Below are 19,703 nucleotides of genomic sequence, written 5' to 3'. Positions count from 1 at the left end.
GGGAGGGATTCCTTAATTAAATATTTTTAATTAAGATAAAGGGATTTAATGACATAAAAATAAATAAATAAATAAAATAAATAATTAATTAATAAATGATGATGTCATCAAGAATTTTTTAGAAAATAAAAATACTTTATTTTATAAAGGTTTTTAGGTGTCTACATTTTGCCCCTCTTTGATGTGATGCCGCAAGTGGCATGGCATCAAAGATAAGAAAATAAGATGCCCAAGGCTAGAGCAGAAGAGGAGAGAATGGACTGTGAGATGCCCCCTCAAGAAGGTGGTGGGGAGAGAAAGCGAGGCTTGATAGCTTCTTGAAAAGTACAAGAATCTCGAATGAGCAAGGAAACTCAGATTGGCAAAGAGAAGGGGCTGAATTAGCTCAAACTCTCACTATGGGAGAATGATAAAGGAGAATCAAATGCACAAGAGGAAGCAAGCTTAAGACTTTAGGGAAGGTGGAGGATGAAGGAGCGAAGCACTATAAAAAGGAATCTAGGATAGGGAGATGGATGAGGGGATTATAAAGCTGATGCAATAGGATTTCAAAGAGTTAGATTGGCGAAAGATGGGTTTCAGAGATCCCTAGGACTAGGATTGTGGATCTTGAAAGATGAGGCTTGGTGGATTGATTTGGATTGGTGGATCCCTAAGACTAGGATTCTGGATCCCTAAAGCTAAAGGTGAGGAGTGATTCAAAGAGATATTGATGCATAAGCTAGGGTAGGAGAGACAGATGCTGGATATGGATGGGGGATAATGGAGATGAAGGAAAACCATTGAAGCTTTTTGAGCAGGGGGATACTTCAAAGAGAAGTACCACCATGTAGTTGAGCACTAGATTTGCTACAGGACTGTTGGTTGATTGTCAAGGTTACCAAGAACATCAAGGCCTTTTCACCAACTGTCTAGAGGACTGACGAACTAACTCAAAACAAACACGCAAGGATTGCCCCAGTATCACACATGAATCCCAGAGGAAGCAGTGTAGAAACGACACTGGGTAACCCACAAGTAGAAAAGAAAAAAAGCAAAAGACATGATCAAAGACCTTACGCTCTAATTTCCCCATTTGCAGTATACCATGATATGGAAGATCGTGGCAACCTTGAGGAGGGAACAAAAGGATTGCTTGGAAAAGATATATCAAGACCCAAAAGGGAAGATTCCAAATAGAAAGAAAGTGAAAATCCGAAAGAGAACTGTTTGCCAACGAGATGGGTAGGACAAGGTACTAACAGACCAAGATTAGACATGAAGAAAGCTATATCCTGCAAGGATCTATCAAAGAGAACCTAAGCTAATGGATCTAGATGAGTGATGCATCTGACAAGCTGAACTAAGAAGGATAACACTTTGGTGATAGGAGATCTAGTTAAAGGATGCATTGGAATAGCTAACCACTGGTTGTGCGATGTGTGCAAGATGCTGATCAAGGAGGAACTGACACGAAAGCTGGATAGATACAATGGTACTAAGCTAAAGAGGATGTACAAGATGATGGACCAAGATATTTACAAGCAGGCTAATCAAGATATGGTACAATCTAATAGACCAATGATAGGTATGATACAGATGGATAAAAAGCTCAGGATGAGAGGATAGCAGGATGACTCAAGTTAGTGCAAGAGGCAGAAGCTAAGGATGAGGTGATAACAAAAGATATGGATTTGACAAGATGCATCCAATGATGAGGATGGGGACAATGCTAAGGTTGGTGGTAGCTGAACGGATAGATGGCACTAGAGTGAATGGCTAATGAGAGGATGACATTGGATTTGCATGAGGATAACCTAGAGCGGGATACTAATGACAATGGAGGATGGAAAAGACAAGATATCCAAGGAATACAGTGCCCCCAGTCAGAAGATGACATGTGGAAGGAGGTCTTACGATGGATGTGATAGGATTCAAGCTAGGATGGAAAAGTGAAAGGCACTAGGGAGATGGATGATAGCTGGGATGATTGGATGAAGCTGCAGAAGATCAGTGGATGGTGTGAGATGGAAGCTGGAGGATGAAAGATAGGTGGATAAATTGGAAGATGGAGCTGGATGGCAAGATGTGACCAAAAGTATGAGGATGATAGGCTAAGCTGGGGATGGCTAGATTACGCATGACACTTGTTTGCCAAGTTTTCATCATGGTACTTATCCAAGGTGCTTGAATTGCTAAGTTTTCACCAATGGACGCTTTATTTTTCTTTACTTTTTTTTTGACTTTTTGACTTTAGACTTAGCCAGAATGATTTTGGCTTTCTTCAGCTATTTTTGGCTCATAGATGTTGGTAGGATGGATGAAAAAGGATTGGATTGAACATGTGGAATGGTGGGTGGGAGTTTGACAGATAATGGATGCGAAGACATAAGGCTTGTGGGTAAATGGATGAGGAAAATGGAAAGATCATCATTGGCACACACCTTGAGAGGTGATAGAGTAGTGGGAAAGATGGTTTTGAGCGAGGTTGAAGAGAAAATGGAGGAAGAGAAAGATAAGGATTAAAAATAGAGTTGGAAGATGGAGGATGGGAAATTTAGGATAAGAAGCATATGGACTAAAAGTGGATTGGGGGGATGAAGGATGCTTATATGGGGATGTGGATAAAGGATGGATGGATGAGGCTTTTTGAGTAGCATGAATGGATGCCAATTGAGATTTTTCTTTGAGATTCATTTATTTTATGAGCATCTTGGGTATCCACATGATTTTTGACTTTTTTAGCTTGGGCTTTTGTGGCCTCTTGACTTTTTCTTTGATTGGGATTAAATGTTTCTTGTTTTGAACATTTATTTTAGAAGGGACATGTTGAGACTTGGATTTTTGTGGATTTTTGGATTTATGCTTTTGTATTTTGGCATCCAATATGCTTCTATTAGCCATGGGATGGGAACAAGAGCATGGAGGAGATGGAGGGATAATTGATGGAGTGATAAGGTTTAAAGGTTGGAAGGGATTCAAGGGTGAGTGCCTTTGATGATCTAGCTGGTCGATTTAAGGGGATGGAAGGATAGATTGGAACATAGGATATGGATGGATATAATTGCCCAAAATGGATGGAGGGAAGGAAGGATATCGGCCCAAAATAGATGGAAACGGAAAAGGTGTAGGTCCCAAAATAGATGGAGGGGATAAAGGATTCATATTAGGTATGTAAGGACCCAAAATGGATGGAAAGGGTGTGGGACTTAGATAAGGGATATATGGACCAAAAATGGAGGGTTGGAGATAAGGAGTAGGATGAGGGCCCAAAATAGATGCAGAATAAGATGGATGGGAACTTTGGGGTGGAGATGGAAGGACTTGGGACCATGCAAGAATAGCAAGGATACCAACATCTAGAAATACATTTTCATTTCTTTTTTCAATATGATATTCATTATTTGGAACACAAGATGTGAGTCCATTACTAGCTGAAGGAGTTGGAGCTTCAAATATGATAATTTGTTCTTTTTTGATGGATCTATCATCATGGATTATGGGAGATGTATGATCATGAAGCAGAGGAGATGGGAGGATAGGATCTTGAGTTGGGTGGGCTGAGGGAAAGGGATCTTGAGATGGAGTAAGTAAGATGGTAGGATTTAGATATGGAGGGGATGGTAAAAGTGGATCATGTAGGGGAATAAGTGGGATGGTGAGATCTGCTGTTCTATCGGAGGATATTTCAACATGCTTTTGGACAAGATCTTGATAGGAATGGATGGGAGTGGATGCATGAGGTTCATTATATGGGATTTGGATAATGCTTGGAGGAGGAGATGTGGATGGGATTTGGAATGATTCGATGGGTGGTGGGAATTTGATTCTTGGGGAAAGTGGAAGGATTTTAAGCAATTTGATGGATGGTATGGGGATGATAGCTATGGGAGATGGGGGTGATATTATAGATGGGGAAGCTTCATCGCTGACTACTTCACATGGTTGGATTAGATGACATGGCTTATCGACTATTGGAGGCAGCTTTTCTTGTATTTCCTCTAAGAGATTCCTTGGAGACTCATGTGTCAGAGGTGGAGGTGGATTGACAGGAATAGCTAGTGTGATGGGGGTGGAAGATTGGAAGCTTGTTTGATTGGGTGATGGAGGAGAAGCTGGGATATCAGATGGCATGACTAGATAGTTTGGAAGAATATGTGGATTTTGGGGGATGCTTGGGGGAAGGTCTCTAAGGATCTCAAGATACCCATCATAGTCAACAAGATTTTCATCATCATTGGAATAGGATGTAGCAGGAGAAAGGACAATATGACCAAACACATCATGATAGGTTTGGGATTTCATGTTTTGATGATGAGTTGGAAGGGGATGGGGTCTTGCATATGGATGAACACGGAAGCTCATGGTTGGATTTGGATTAAGTCTAGATTTTGGATTGGCTGATGAAAGATTTCCTAGGGAGAGTCAAAGCTGCATGACAGACCTAAGGAGGATTGGCTAGAGATTTTTGGCTTTCTTGTGGATGGAAGACTTAAAGGATATGCTATTAAAAAGTGAGAGTTTTGCTTTCCTATGTGCTAGATTTGGTGGTGGTTGTGTCAACTTGAGGATAGACTAATGATCCTATGGGCATGACACAAGATTGACCACTTGTGGGTCCCAACCTTTAGCTTAAGGTGATGAGGGATGACAAGTGACAAGGCTAGATTATCCTAGACAAAGCTCTGTCAGAGGGATAACCTTGGAGAGATGGGCTGATTAGTAGGATTGATTGGATAGCAAATTCTAGCAGAATGAAAACAACTCTCTAAAGGCTTGGGTGTGATTTTGGATTGGGTTGCTAGCTGGCTGGGGGGGATGAGTTGGAGAGACTTTGGATTTGGGATTGTTCTAAAGCAAGGAACTAGATAGATTCGGTTGTAGCGGGGGAGCTTGGATGATTTTCTGATGAGGCAGTGACTACGCTAAGTATGCCTTGAGCTGGGAGATTTTTTTTTTTTTGGGATTTTGACCAAAGTTGGCAAACATTCATTCAAAAGCTATGAACAAACAAGCAGACAAAATTTTGGAGCAAACATGTCAAACACACCAACATCCTAGGAAGTTTTTTACAAGGATGAAATTTGTTATAGCTAGGGAGTCCTCAATATACGCAAGGTACGTGAGGCCCAAATCCATAGATGAAACCAAAAAGATGTCACACAGCTGAGAGGAGCGGTAACCCACTTCTCCTCTTTCACTTCTTAAGGGTATAAAGTTCTTTGAGGCTTAGTCCGAGTGACAAAATCTTGATTCCAAGAGAGGTGTCTTTAGATTCACCTCCCAATTTTTATACTCTGCCAAAATGCTGGAGTTGAGGTCGTCCCAAGGGGTGATGAAATCCCCAAGCAGGCCTCCTAAAAAGTGTAAAACAAGAACACATACATGATCTTGGGCTTTAAAAGACACGTGTTTATTCCAATTGATGATTTAGATTTTGTAAGCTATGATTGAAGACAGTTGTGATTATGGCATACAATGTTCATTCCAATTTGACAGCATCGTCAGCATAATGAAAGTTGAGAGATCATCAACATAAGAAATGTGAGTGTTATTGAAAATGCGTCCAAACCATGCAATGTTCATTGATTGTTGGGCATTCAAGATTGAGTGTGAGTTTGTTTTAGGCCCATAAAAAAGATGTGTGAAACTCGATTGCCAAGCGCGTGCCCGGAGGCCCTCCACATCAAGATTTGTCCAATTTTTATGCTCAAATGAAGTGTGAGTGAGATTAATGCGCATTCAAGAAATTTTCTAACTTAGAAAAACCATTAAAGACCCAAGTGAGTGGAGTTTGATCTTTGTGGAGCACTTAACACCCTCTTAGGTAGACCCACCCCCATAGATGGCGCTAAGATTGCAACCAATGGTTAAATTGATGGGTGATTAAAGAGGGTGAGTCCAACTAAAAACTTACTCAAAGCGTCTTTATTAGTTTTTATAACTTCGAAGATTTCAAAAATGTGGATTCTTTTTATGCCCCAAAAGATGATTATTTGATCAATGGCATTCAAGATTGGATTTGTTGTTTTCATCATGCATTCATAAAAAAAAACAAACTTGATTTTAATCCATGGCACTCAAGAGTGATTTTAGCAACATGCATTCAAAGACAAGTGATTAAACATTCAAGTCTTTTTTCCTTTGAGCATTCAAGATTGAGATTTTGTGTGTTGTTTTAAGAACTTTGAAGTGTTTTGTTTTAACCTTAGATCATTCAAGATTGTTTTGGACTCAAAACTGAAAATGACTTCTTTGGACTTTGGTTTTCATTCAAGATTTTGTGTTCTAGTTTGCATATTTTAAGCCTAAAAATGATATTCCTAGATTGTTTTGATGCATGAAAAACCTAAGAAACATTCAAGATTTTGCAACAAGACATTTGTTTCGAACAAATAACAAAGCTTTTAGGACAATTTTTGGCAACCATTTAGGACTCTTAGTTTTCATGAGATTTTTAAAAGAACTTTAAAATATTTGCAAATGAGGTTCATTTTATCCTTGATTGATGCTTTGAGTTTGATTTAGATTTTAGTGTGCACTTAGTGTTGATTTTGAACCTTTTGAAATGGAAACTTGAAGTTCTTTTTAAATTCTCAAAAATGAAGTGTTCCTAACTTTGCACGAATGCATCTAAAACCTTGATGTTACAAGGATGCAAATGATTGGATTGGTTTAATTTCACTTGTTAAAAGATTTTTTCTTTTTTGCAAATTTTTAATTTTTTAATAGATTTAACTATGATTTGGGGGTTCATTTTAAGAACTAAAAAGAAGTGTGTATGATTTTGCTTCCTTAAAAAAAAATGGCCAAGATCTCCCAAAAGAAGAAGAAGAAGAAGTAGATGGAATAAGAAGAATATAGACAAGAAGAGGAAGAAGAATTCCAAGTGCTTTGTCCACCTATAAGCTTGAAAAATCTGCAAACAATATGAGATAGACTATGAGTTCCTTTGTCTTCTTCATGCTCATGTGAACCTACAAAACCAATTTATACAATCCTACCAATCACAAAAACAAGTAAAATTAGCCAAAATTAGCAAATGACATACAAAACTTGACTTAAAAAGCTAATGAAGATGACCCATGCAAGGTCCCACTGGGCGTGCCAAAATGTATATGAGCAATGTTAGTCTGCTAATAGAAACCAAAATTAAATAAAACTTCTACAAACTAAACAAAATTGATAAACTTCAAGATAGACTAAGATGAGCTCTAAATTAAGAATATGAGCCATTAATGAGCTCTCTCAATAAGAAGCTCTCTTTTTGAGTGGCTTTGTCTAAATAGATAGGATGTATGCTCAAGCTTATGCTTCAAAAAGGGCTTCAAATGGAGTTGGAATTTGGGTGTGAGTGTATGGTTTTGATGTAAAATGGCTTCTTAAAATGGCATTATGACTTTACTTCATGGATTGTGTTAAAATGGCTTGGGAGAGGATTCCTTAAATAGGCAAAGGGCTTAAGGGATTGAGGGCTAAGATGCAAAGATGAGAAAAAGCTTATGGAGGGCTCAGATTGCATGAGAGGAGAGCACATGGATTGTGCTTCCTTATAGCCAATCAGGGAGTGACACTTGTCACAGGGTGAGAGGATGGAGGAAAGGGGAAGGATGAGTCAACAAAGGAGGCTCAAGGGATAAAATCTTCATAAAGACCTTCATAATGGCTTGTAAGAGCAATAGAAGGGCTTGGAAGAGTCATTTATGGCCTAGTGGGCTTCATAAAGTTTTATGGTTGAGATATTTTGAGGGAGATGAGAGCAATTTCGACTTGGGCTTGATTAGGAGGGTTTTAAGCTTGATTAGGATTGTGCAAATGATTAGAGGATGGATTAGGATGGTTTAGGATTAATTTAGGGATAGGCAAGTGGATGGCATTTAATGAGGGTGGGTGAAGGAGGAGATATTTGTTAACTTTGGCTTGGGTTAGTATGTCTTAACCCATTTTTAGGGAATGTGACAAGGTTAGGAGGGGATTAGGATTAGGTTTAAAGACATCTTCTAGAAGAGTCTAGACTTTGGATGAGGATAAAGACTTTCTAGAATAGTCTAGAATTTCCTAGGATGAGAATGAAGACTTTCTAGAAGAGTCTAGAACTTCTTAGGATGAGGATAAATTAGATTTTTAGAAAATAACTAAAGTTTTATTTATTTCAAGGTTTTGGGTTGAGGAGATATTTATTAAAACTTTTTTAATAAACATGAGGATTAATATTTAATCTTAATTAAATATTTTGAGTTGGGATTAGGGGTAGGAAATGATGGAATTAGCCTTTAATCAAAATTAAAGAAGGATTAGAAGATTTTGGAAGAGGTTAGTGGTCTTAAAGAAATTGGCCAAGTTTTGGGCAAAAAATAAATTTTTTATTTATTTTGGGTTTTTTGGTCAATTTATTAATTAAATAATTAATAAATAAGGAAATAATGTTTAAATAAGATTTAAAAATTTTTGGGAGGGATTCCTTAATTAAATATTTTTAATTAAGATAAAGGAATTTAATGGCATAAAAATAAATAAATAAATTAAACAAATAATTACTTAATAAATGATGATGTCATCAAGAATTTTTCAAAAAATTAAAATACTTTATTTTCTAAAGGTTTTTAGGTGTCTACAGTTCATGTATCTAACCTCTATATCTTTGATCTATAGTGTAAATTGCTTGATTATTTCTTCTCTCCATCTACTTGATCCTTCCTGGTTAGAGACCAAGTGCTCCAAATTTATCTAAAATGATCAAATGTTTGAAAAAATTTCATATTTTTTTACAAGTTTTTTCTAAGTCTTTTTAATTAGTTTTTTTGAGGTCTTCTACTCAAAATTTTAAGTTGAAACCTTTGTCAGTCCCTAAAACTAGGCATCCAAAGGCTAGCTATTTTAGGGACTAAAATTAGATTTTTAGTTCTTCTTTCCAACGATGTAAACAGTTCTAAATTGTGAGCTCTAAGTCAAAAGTTATGACCCCAACAAGTTGAGGATGCCTTTTTATGTACACAAAGAAGCAAACATTAGCCTAGAATGCTAAAAAATAAAACCCTAAAAAAACCCTAGTTATGACAAAAAAAAATGAACCAAAATGTTAAAACCTAAAATTGCTAAAAAACACCAAAAACCATATTACTAACCCTAATAGGCAAAAAAGAATGCACCTAGAGAGGTGTGCTAGGTGCACTTTTTCCCTTGTACAAAATTTAAAAAATAAAAGTGTGCACTTAGTGCACTTCATAGGGTGTGCTAAGTGCACACCATTATTCTATAGCAAAGTATCATTAGTGAAGGTGCACAACTGTGTACCCTAGATAGGTCCATGGTTGTCCACCTTTAACTAGGTGTAGTTTTAAAAGTTTTTTAGGTTTTTTAAGATTTCATGCAAAAAATAGGTGCGTAACTATGCACCTTTGATAGGTGCATTGCTATGCACCTTTCACTTAGTTGTTGCTTAATGTTTTGTGTGTAGGTGGAGTGAAGAAGTGCACCTCAAGAGGTGTAGTGATGTGGGAGATAGAGAAAGAGGAAAACATATTTTGAGGGAAGAAGCAAGGGTCCCAGGCTTTATAGGTTTGGGGCTTAGTGCACGTCTTGGAGGTTCGCAACTATGCACTTTCAAGAGGGAAGTGCTTTCCCCTATGTATCTTAGGTAACATAGTGCACTAGCACACCTAGTGAGGTGCACTAGGTGTGATAGTGTGATATGTGCACTAGTGCACATCTTTATATGAAAAAAGAATGACTTTTCTCCTTTAGAACATAGTTTTCAAGAATATGAGTTTTTAGGTAGAAACCCTGACTTAGGTAAAACCACTGTACAAAACCCTAAAAAGACTTAAACTATAGACTAGGGATTTAGAAAGCTAAAAATAAAGTAGGGGATGCCAATTTCTAAGTGAAATGGGGCGTGTGTTGTGAAACCACAATGAATAGCCCTAACAAAAAGGAAGAAATAAAAAAGGCATTTCTTTATCAGCAAATATTCCTTGGATATGTTTTTAACATCAACTGAATCCTGAATACTCCAAGTGTATTTTGAGTCACTTTAATGTCAAAATTTCAGAATCTTGAATCTCCAAGTTTAGTCTATGTTCAATGTATCCATTTCCTTCGACATCTAAAAATGCAATCTATCAAAAAAAATGACAACATGGAAACAATCCTCTACCCCTTCTAGTCCATCTATTGGGAATCTTCATGAAAGCTATTTATCAATCCCTTATTCTACCAAATGAAAGAATCAGTTCTAAGGGCTCTTATCAGGTTGCTACTTTTTATATGAAGTCTTAGGTAATCTTGTGAACACTTGCTTCTTGTAGCTCGCAATGTTGCCATTTTGATTCTTCGAGGAAGCAATTGCTTTGATACTAGATAGCTTATTTAGAATGCATATCCCTATAGTCAGATTACCATTCTCAGACTTTGCAGAATCTTTCATTCTTAATGGCCTTTTCTTTTTATTTTATTTCTATACCTTGACCACACTTAGATTGTATGGCCAAGATATTGGTGTCATTTCTCAGATTCAATCTTTAGTGAATATCCCTCACATTCCTCTTTTAAGAACTTTTAGAAACTCTCATGTCAAACAACAATCTTAGCAATTCCTTTGGGAAGACCCTTTTGTTTGAACTGGTAAAGTTTAGACTATCCCTTGCTATCATTGACCTTTGTAGTGTCCACCCATAGTTTAATTTTCTATTATATTTCTTAAACTCTTTTATGCCTATTTCATGGATGTGTTAGTTTCAAGAATATTATTTCATAACTTAGACTAGAGATATATCAATGATGATTACTTAGTTGACTATATTTCATGTGTTGTTTAATTATTATGATTGCTGGTGCATTAATCATGCTTTAATGATGATTACTTCATATTTGTAACAATGCATAATTTTATCTAAGCATTTGATGTTTGACTTATAATTATTATGGTATTTACCCCATACTTGCATGTGTATGGTGCATGCATTTTATTTTTTTGTTTGTTGTGTTTGATGTGGTTAAGGAAGAGAGTCATAGTCACCTACTAGTCGAGATCTACATGATGTACCACTCCCCACCACTGCCTGCTTAGTTTAGATATATTTAGATACATGTACATGCTTGTCTTTTATGTAGAATGTAGGTACTGAGCATCGAGTTCCCTGAATTGCCAGGATGAGCGTGCCCTATCACAATAGCTCAATGGTAAGAATGGAGAGATAATGTTCAAGTCCAATCACAACCATAACCTAAATACTTGTCTTGCAAGGAGGACTTGTAACTAACTTTCCGCCCTTTTTAAAACTCATGAGTTTATCTTTGTCTATGTTATTTGATTTGAGTTTTGGTAACTTTCGGTAAAGTTGCTTTTATGTAGATTTCGCTATGTGATTTATTTAGTAAATGATTTAATTATGATATTTAAGTTAATCATATAATATTAAGAATTATTAAATATTATTTGATTAAAAAAATATATTAAAGCATGAGAATATTTAATTAATTAAATATGTGTTTTAATTTAGAAGTCTAAATTTAGAAAATTGGTTAAAGAGATTAGAATTTGATGATATTTAATTAATTATTAATTAATTAAATATGTACTTCAATTTAAAAGTTTAAATTAAGAAGTTGGACAAAAAGAGATAATTAAACTATTTAAGATTTAATATTGCTTTATTATAATTATTTATTTAATTTAAATTAGAGTTGCATTAAAATAATGAGCTTTTATTATTATTATTAAATTAAATAATAAACTATGTTTTAATTAGTGCTTGCATTAATTAATAAGTGGAGGAAAAGAAAATATAAAATAATATTTTAATTAAAAAGTTCTTTAAATGTGCATGAAAGAATTAAATTTAAAAGATTTGATTAAAGTTATAATTTAGTCGTATTTATATTTATTTAAGAGTTTTATTTTTATTAAGCTCTAAATAATATTATTAGTTAAATTAATAAATATTATATTTAAAATGTCGCATGATTTAAAAAGGAAGAGAGTTTTAATTTAATAAATTTTATTTTAGTTAAATTATATAAAGTGTGTGCATGAAAATTGAAATATAGTAATTAAAGACAAAGGGTTTTTGCACGATTGTATGATCAAAGCCTTGATTTGGGGGAAAAACTCTTTATTAAGGAAATTAGAGCTCATTTCTAGACACAGATTTTAGGTAGCAAAATTCAAAATTGGATCAAAAGGATTGTTGAAAGTTTTAGAGGGTTTGGATTTACATATATTCACAGATTATTTCAGGTTTTAGCTATGGTTTTGAGGTAGGGTTTGAAAATCCGTTGTAGAATTTTATTGAAAAATCTATCTACTTTGTGTCTTCCTGGGTGTTTGCATATTGCTTATTAATTTACTGTATTGATTGTTGAATAAAGATTTATGTTGTAGATGTTAGAAATGCTTTAGAATAACTGAGAGGGGGGAGGGAGGTGAATCAGTTATTCAAGGTCCAAATGTCCAATTCAAAATTTTCATCAAGTAAAGTAAGCCTAATAAACTGTTCATTCATCCAAGGTTAAAGATTCTTATTCATCAAGTTACTGTAAATTATCATGTAAGCATAACAGATGAAAAGATCAACACATGACACAATGATTTACATGGAAACCCAAATTGAGAAAAACTATCAGTAACATGCTACTCAATTCTCACTCTTATGAAGTGATGCCCTATTAAAAGCTACAACACACTATTAAATGTGCCCTAGTTAAAGGATTTAACCACCCTATTAGAAATGGGCCTAGTTAGAGGACTTTAGAACATTCACTTGGAATGCCACCCTATTAAAAGATTTACAAATGGTTGTTAAACCAACCTAATTCCATAGGATTTTTACCCTAACTAATACAATTTCTAGAGAATAACAATAAGGGGTTTTGACCTAATTACAACTTTACAACTTATCTTGCAAATTTCAGATCACTTCCTTAGCTTATAACATTGCCTAGCTTTCAGTCTGTACAACTCTTGACAGCTTGCCTTCTTTTCAAGATTGGTCTCCTTGAGTCTTCATGCTCAATGTACCAATGCAATCTTCCTTTTAACCACTAATCGAAGCAGAGTCTCTGTGCTCTATTTTTCCTTTTCCTTGATGTCTTCTCCTTGACACCCTTCAACCACTTTGCAATTTGGCACTCCAACAACTCTTACTTCTTGGTCTATGACTCCTTAAATAGAAGTTTAGAATTTATTTTCCCACTTGATTCTTTCCTCCTTTGCTTTCTATTCAAATGGGTTAGGTAGGATTCATTGAATCTAACCCACATTTTGTTCCATCTAGAAACATCATGAAGAATCCTCTTGAATTTGCTCAAAAATGGTTTACATAGAATTTTGTACCACTAGCTCATCATCCTTATCCTCCAACTGGTTCACAAAATTTGAGACAACAAACTTTTCAGCTTAGATTTGGTGAATCTTTGACTTTTTAGTAATGTAGTAGCTTAACACTAGTAAAATTATGGAGTTTGGCACATACTGTGTTACTCGGTATCAACTACATTTTACTAATGCTCAGAACCTACTATGAATTCACTCGAAATCCACTAAGTTTTTTTGATGCTCAACAACTATTACTTTTCTCGGCATTTGAACACTCTTGGCTCCTATATCACTCAGCACACACTAGATTTTTCATTTGCTTGGTTTAAACTAGCTTTCTCAGCACTTACTAATGAACTTAGTTTAAGCTTTGCAATCAATCTTGTTCCAACTTATTCCTTCAATATTTCTAAGTGTGGCCAACCTCTATATCTTCAAGTATGTTATCAATACATCATTTTAACCATTGTCTTAACTGATCCTTGCACTTCATTACAAAATCATAACTCAACCTTTCCCTTAGGTACTTTTGTTACATCTTGTTGATTAAATCCTCTTCATCAATCAACTAAGTGATAGTACTTGGATCTTATAAGCAATTGTCATTCCAGCAAGTAGTAGGTTTGACATCAATGACAAAACAATGATTGAACAAATTCTTTTAACAATAATCTCCCTCTTTCAACAATCCCTTTCAATAAGTTTTCCAACAATCTCCCTCTTTGGTATTGATGGCAAACCAAATTGATCAACCAAGTTAACAAAATGCTAACTAGGTTAAAATAGTTAATCAAATACCAAAAAGAAAATTTTATTCAAAATTATTCATTATCATTATATCAGCATCATAAGTTAACTTATGACTTCCTCTGAATTCTTTTGCTGATAAGCTATCTTCCTCTGATTGATTCATCATTGTACTGATTTTCTCTTTCTGAGTTGCTATTTCCTTTTTCATAACTAATCATTTTTTTGCTTTACTGATTCCCTCTTACATTCTCTCCCTCTATATGCATTGCTCATGTTCTACTATTTTGGTATCTAACTACTTCTCTCTTTTTCCATAAATCTGATCAATTTCTTCATTCTTCTCCCTCAATCTTTGTTCTTTTTCATTCTTCTCCCTCAACTATTGATTAGTTTTCTTCATTCTCCTCCCTCTTTGACAACAATGTCAAAGATGCAATATTTTTAGATCTTTAACATGCAAGGGTAGCTTTTTGCAGGTATTTCTAATTTCTCCTTCTGTCACCTTGCTTGTGACTAATTTGAAACTTTAACACTTTTATTACTTCAAGAAAAATCCTAAAATAAGTATCCTTTGCATCAATGTGTAATATTTCAACAATCAACTCATTTGATGTAGGGCAATCTTGCTTTTACTTCAAGTAGCCTTGGCTAGGGGTATCACCCCTAACTTACCTCTAAGATACTCAAAAGCATCTTTAAGTAGTGCTTTTGTGAAGATGTCATCAATCTATTCCTTTGAGCTGACATATTCCATCCTTGCTTGTCTTCCACCAATTCTCTTACATAGTGATACTTGATTGCAATATGCTTTATCTTGGCATGCATTATAAGATTCTTTGATATGTTGATGGTACTTGTATTATCACAATAAAGTATCAAAGGCTCATTTACCTCTTCTTCCATGCCTTGTAATAGATATTTGATCCATATAATATTAGTGCAATTGATAGCAACTGCAACATAGTTAGCTTTTTTTTTTGACTGTGAGGTACAACTTTTCTTTTTGCTGGTCCATGTGATCAATCTTTCACCTAAGGAGAGTGCTCCTCCATTGGTGCTTTTTTTGTCATCAATATTACCTCCCCAATCTGCATCAATGTAGGCTCTCAACTCAAACTTTTCACTCCTCTTGTGTATAAACCAAACTCATTAGTTTCTTTTAGGTACCTTAGTATTCTTTTCACTGCCATCAAATGATTTTCCCTTAGACTTGTAGAAAATTTGGCCACTATTTTAATAGCTAATGCAATGTCTAGCCTACTATGTACAACATACTGCAACTTTCCAATCATTGATCTATACATTGTCTGATTTACTTCAGTTGACTAATCATTCTTTGATAACTTATTTCTTGTTACCATTGGTGTGCTGACTGATTTTGAGTCTTCTAATACCAATTTCTTAAGTATCTCTTTGATGTATTTTGATTAGGTCACAAATATGCCATGCTTCAATTGATGTACTTGCAATCCAACAAAGAATTTGATTTCTCCAAACATTGACATTTCAAATTCATATTTCATTTGACCAACAAAATCTTTGCATAGAATATATTTTCCTCCAAATATTATATCATCAACAAAGATTTCATATATCAAAATATCTTTACCTTTTTCTGCCTTGATATATAAGTTGTTGTTGTCATCTATTCTCTCAAATTCTATCTTCACAAGATATTTGTGTAGTCTCTCATACCATGCTCTAGGTGCTTGCTTTATACCATAGAGTGCTTTATGCAGTTTGCAAACCATATCCTTGTTGTTGTCATCAAAAAATCTGTTTGGTTGTTCTATGTATACTTTCTCTTCTAGTTTACCATTCAAAAAAGAAAGCTTTACATCCATTTGGTAGACCTTGAAACCTTTGTAAGAAACATATGCAAGTAGTGTTCTTACTCCTTCCATTCTTGCAATAGGGTCAAATGTTTCCCCATAGTCCAGTCCTTCTTCTTGTGCATAACCTTTGTAGACTAGTCTAGCCTTATTTATTTTTATCTCACCATTCTCATCAAGTTTATTCTTGAACACCCATTTGGTACCAATTACATTCTTATCAGCTAATCTAGGAACTAGGGTCCAAGTGTTGAATCTAAGACTAAGTTTTGACTATTTTGTGTCAACACACTTAAGATGTTTACTAAGTTCATACCGAGCCAGTAACACATGTTGAGTAAAATATGTATGGATGCTGAGTAAACAATTGATGTTGAGTAAGTTCAAGTGCTGAGCTAGATAGAAAAACTATAGGTGCCAAGTGAACTTCATGTGCCCAACAATCTTCAGGTGTTGAATGAAGATCAAGTGCCGAGAAAAGTATAGGTGTCGAGTCATTATAGAAGCTGAGTGGAATAGAATTGCTATTGGTGTCGAGTGAGCTAATTTTTCTATATGAGTCGAGCATTAGAGGTAATAAGTGCTGAGTAACACAAATTGGACATAGTTGTTTGTAATTACCCAAACACCTATGTAAATTATTTTATGAGTTGACATAGAGGAATCTCAAAGGATATTAAGGATAAGAATAAAAAATTTACATTTCCTATGCAATCAACATGCAACTAATAAGAAAAATGGAGAAGACATACAACCAATAAGAAAAGTGCAAGGAATGAGCAGGAAATAAAGATTTAATATGGATCATAGATTCACACCTAACCCTAAGTCTTGAAAATCTTTAAAAGGAGAAAAAATCCCCATTGTATGCATGGATGAGAATAGTGTATGGGGGAACTATAGCAAAATTTAGAGGGAAGTGTGAAAAGACTTAGAAGAACAAAGCAACATTGCAATATCCAGTTGATGAAGAACAAAGTATTAGAATATTGAAGAGTGACATATCATATCAAGTAAGGGTCAAGTTAGTCAGAGAAAAACAAGGATCTAAAATTAGCAATTGGAGATTGTAGAGCTATCAAGTCAAAGAATTTCTAATACTCTCTAGAAATTATATTAGATAATGAAAATCCTATAGACTTAGGTTGGCCTAGCAGCCATTTGTAAATCCTTTAATAGGGTGGCATTCCAAGTGAATGTACAGAAGTCCTTTAACCAAGCTTACTTTTAGCAAGGTAGTCAAACCTTTTAACTAGGTCAATTTTGATAGAGTGTAAAGTCTTCAATAAGACAGATCTTTTACAGGGCAGACCATTAGAAGTGGTTAAATATTGTAACCTTGAACAATTACACATTTTTGTAGTGATATTTTGTGAGTTTCATCCCCACCCCAATTTTACCTTTTCATTTTGAAGGGTTTCTAGGTTACCAAATTTGTGTGTTGTCTATTTTCATGCATGTCTTTACTTTCATGTTCATTAGATAGATTGAATGCATGTGAATGGTTATAGTCAAAAGAGTTTTAAAAGGGTGATGTCTTCTCACATACTTAGCTAGTATTAGTTTTGTACTTCTTTCCATATTTGGTCTTTTAGCTTTAGAATCATTTTGCTCTTCTCCATTTGATACTTCATCATCTCTTACATGTGCACTATCTTCAGAGTCAGAATGTATATTTTTTTCATTTTGCAACTTAACTTCTAAATGCAACTCGACATTTACTGACTATGACTCGACTGATACTAAAATTTGTTGTTGATCCCCAACTTGATTGGTAGCTTCATCTTCAATTGGTATTCCTTCATAGAAGTATACAAAGGATCTATAATCTTCTAGTTGCTTGGATTCATCAACTTGGACTTCTACATGCTCATCAAAATTTATATTTGTACTCTCCACAATCTTATTAGTGTTAGTATTCAAACACTTATATGATTTTCTTCTAGTGGAGTATCCAAGGAATATTCCTTCATCACTTTTTACATAGAACTTGACATTTCTAATATCTTTAAGAATATAGCATTTGCAACCAAATATTTTGAAATTTTTTACATTAGGTGAGTGATCATACCATAGTTCAAAAGGTGTTTCATTTGTTCCTTTCTTGACTTAGACTCTATTTAGGGTGTAAACAATAGTACTTACAACTTCTCTCCATTACTTTAGAGCAACATTTTTCTCCATCATCAATGTTCTAGCACAATCTGTCACTGATCTATCTCTTCTTTCTATAATGTCATTCTGTGGGGGAGTTCTTGGTGCTGATGTTTTCCTTTTGATACCTTTATCATTGCAAAATATCTCAAATTCTTTTGATGTAAACTCTCCTTTTTTTGATCTTAGGCACTTTAGACTTTTACCTATTTCCTTCTCAACCCTAGCCAAGTACCACTTAAACATTTGAAATGCATCAAATTTTTGCTTTAAGAACATGCCAGTCATCATCCTGGAATAGTCATCTACAAATAGCATTATGTATCTATCTCCTAGGTAGCTTTGTACTTCTATTGGTCCACATAAGTTTGTATGGACTAACTCTAGTACTTCTTTGGAAGTGTAGGTTTTACTTTTGAAGCTTGATTTGGTCATCTTTCCTAGTTGAAATTGTTTGTGCATTGTGTTTTTAAGCTTCTTCAATTTGGGAAAACCTCTAACTTTCTTCTTTTTACTGATGCTAATTAGATTGTCAAAGATAACATGACACAACCTTTTATGCCATAAAAACACATCATCAAATTTAACAATAAGACAAGTTGCATCTTTCATATCTAGGTAAAAAAAATTACTTCTGGTTTGTTCACCTTTTCCTATTAGATTTTCATCAATGTCATAGATTTTGGCAGTTTTGTTTCTAAATTCTACTTTGCAACCTACATTGCCTAACTATGATACACTCAGCAAATTGTAGTTCAATCCTTGAACATAATATGCATTATCACATGAAATTTTTTCTACAAGTTTAATAGAACCTTTTCGTTTAATTTGACATGGAGCATCATTTCCAAATCTAAGACAATTTCTATCATACTGAGTGAAGGTAATAAACTTACTTTTGTCTCCTATCATGTGATGTGAGCATCCACTATCTATGATCCACTTGTCATTCTTGTTCACATAAGTTACTAGTATTGTTGCCTCATCTTCATTTGATTCTTCCTCCATGGCTACATAGACTACTTCATCATCATTCTCATTAGAATCTTCTTCAATAATGTAGCATCTTTTGCCTTTGTCCTTGTAATCTCTGCCATCATCTTTTCTTTTGTTCTTGTACTTTTTTCCTTTTTTGTAGTTCTTCTTCTATGTACACCTTACAAAAATATTTCCTACTTCATTACAATTGAAACAAATGATAGTTAGCTTACCTTTGAATCTTCCTTTGCCTCTATGGAATCTTTTTTCCAGTAGTGCTTCCAATTGTTCCACATCTTCTTCATCTGTGCCACTGTCACTAGATGCATGTTTTACTTTTCTACTCTTCTTCTTTTATTTCACCTCCTTAGTATCTTTCAATGTTAGATTGGCCTTAAAAGAAAATTCAAGATTCTCAAGTCTGTAGTTGTCAAAGTTGGACAACTCAAATGCAGTAAGTTTTCCCACTATACTTTCAAAGGTTAGTGTGTTCCTTGGTACACACCTTAGCTCATGGACGACTGAAACTCTAATAGCATAAATGGGGAGAAAAGTTCTTAAATATTTTCTATTAACAATATCATCATCCAAATGACCTTCTAAAATTCTTATTGCACTTACCACTTCTTTCATTCTGGAGATATATTGAGCAATATTTTCACCTTTATTTTTAAGTCATCAAACTTTCCTCTGAG

Source organism: Cupressus sempervirens, chromosome 11 (genome assembly GCF_028749045.1).
Source record: "Cupressus sempervirens isolate cs-2001-9-10 chromosome 11, ASM2874904v1, whole genome shotgun sequence".
Taxonomy (NCBI): Eukaryota; Viridiplantae; Streptophyta; class Pinopsida; order Cupressales; family Cupressaceae; genus Cupressus; species Cupressus sempervirens.
The sequence above is the reverse complement of the archived record's forward strand: the minus strand, read 5'-3'. Positions refer to the sequence as shown.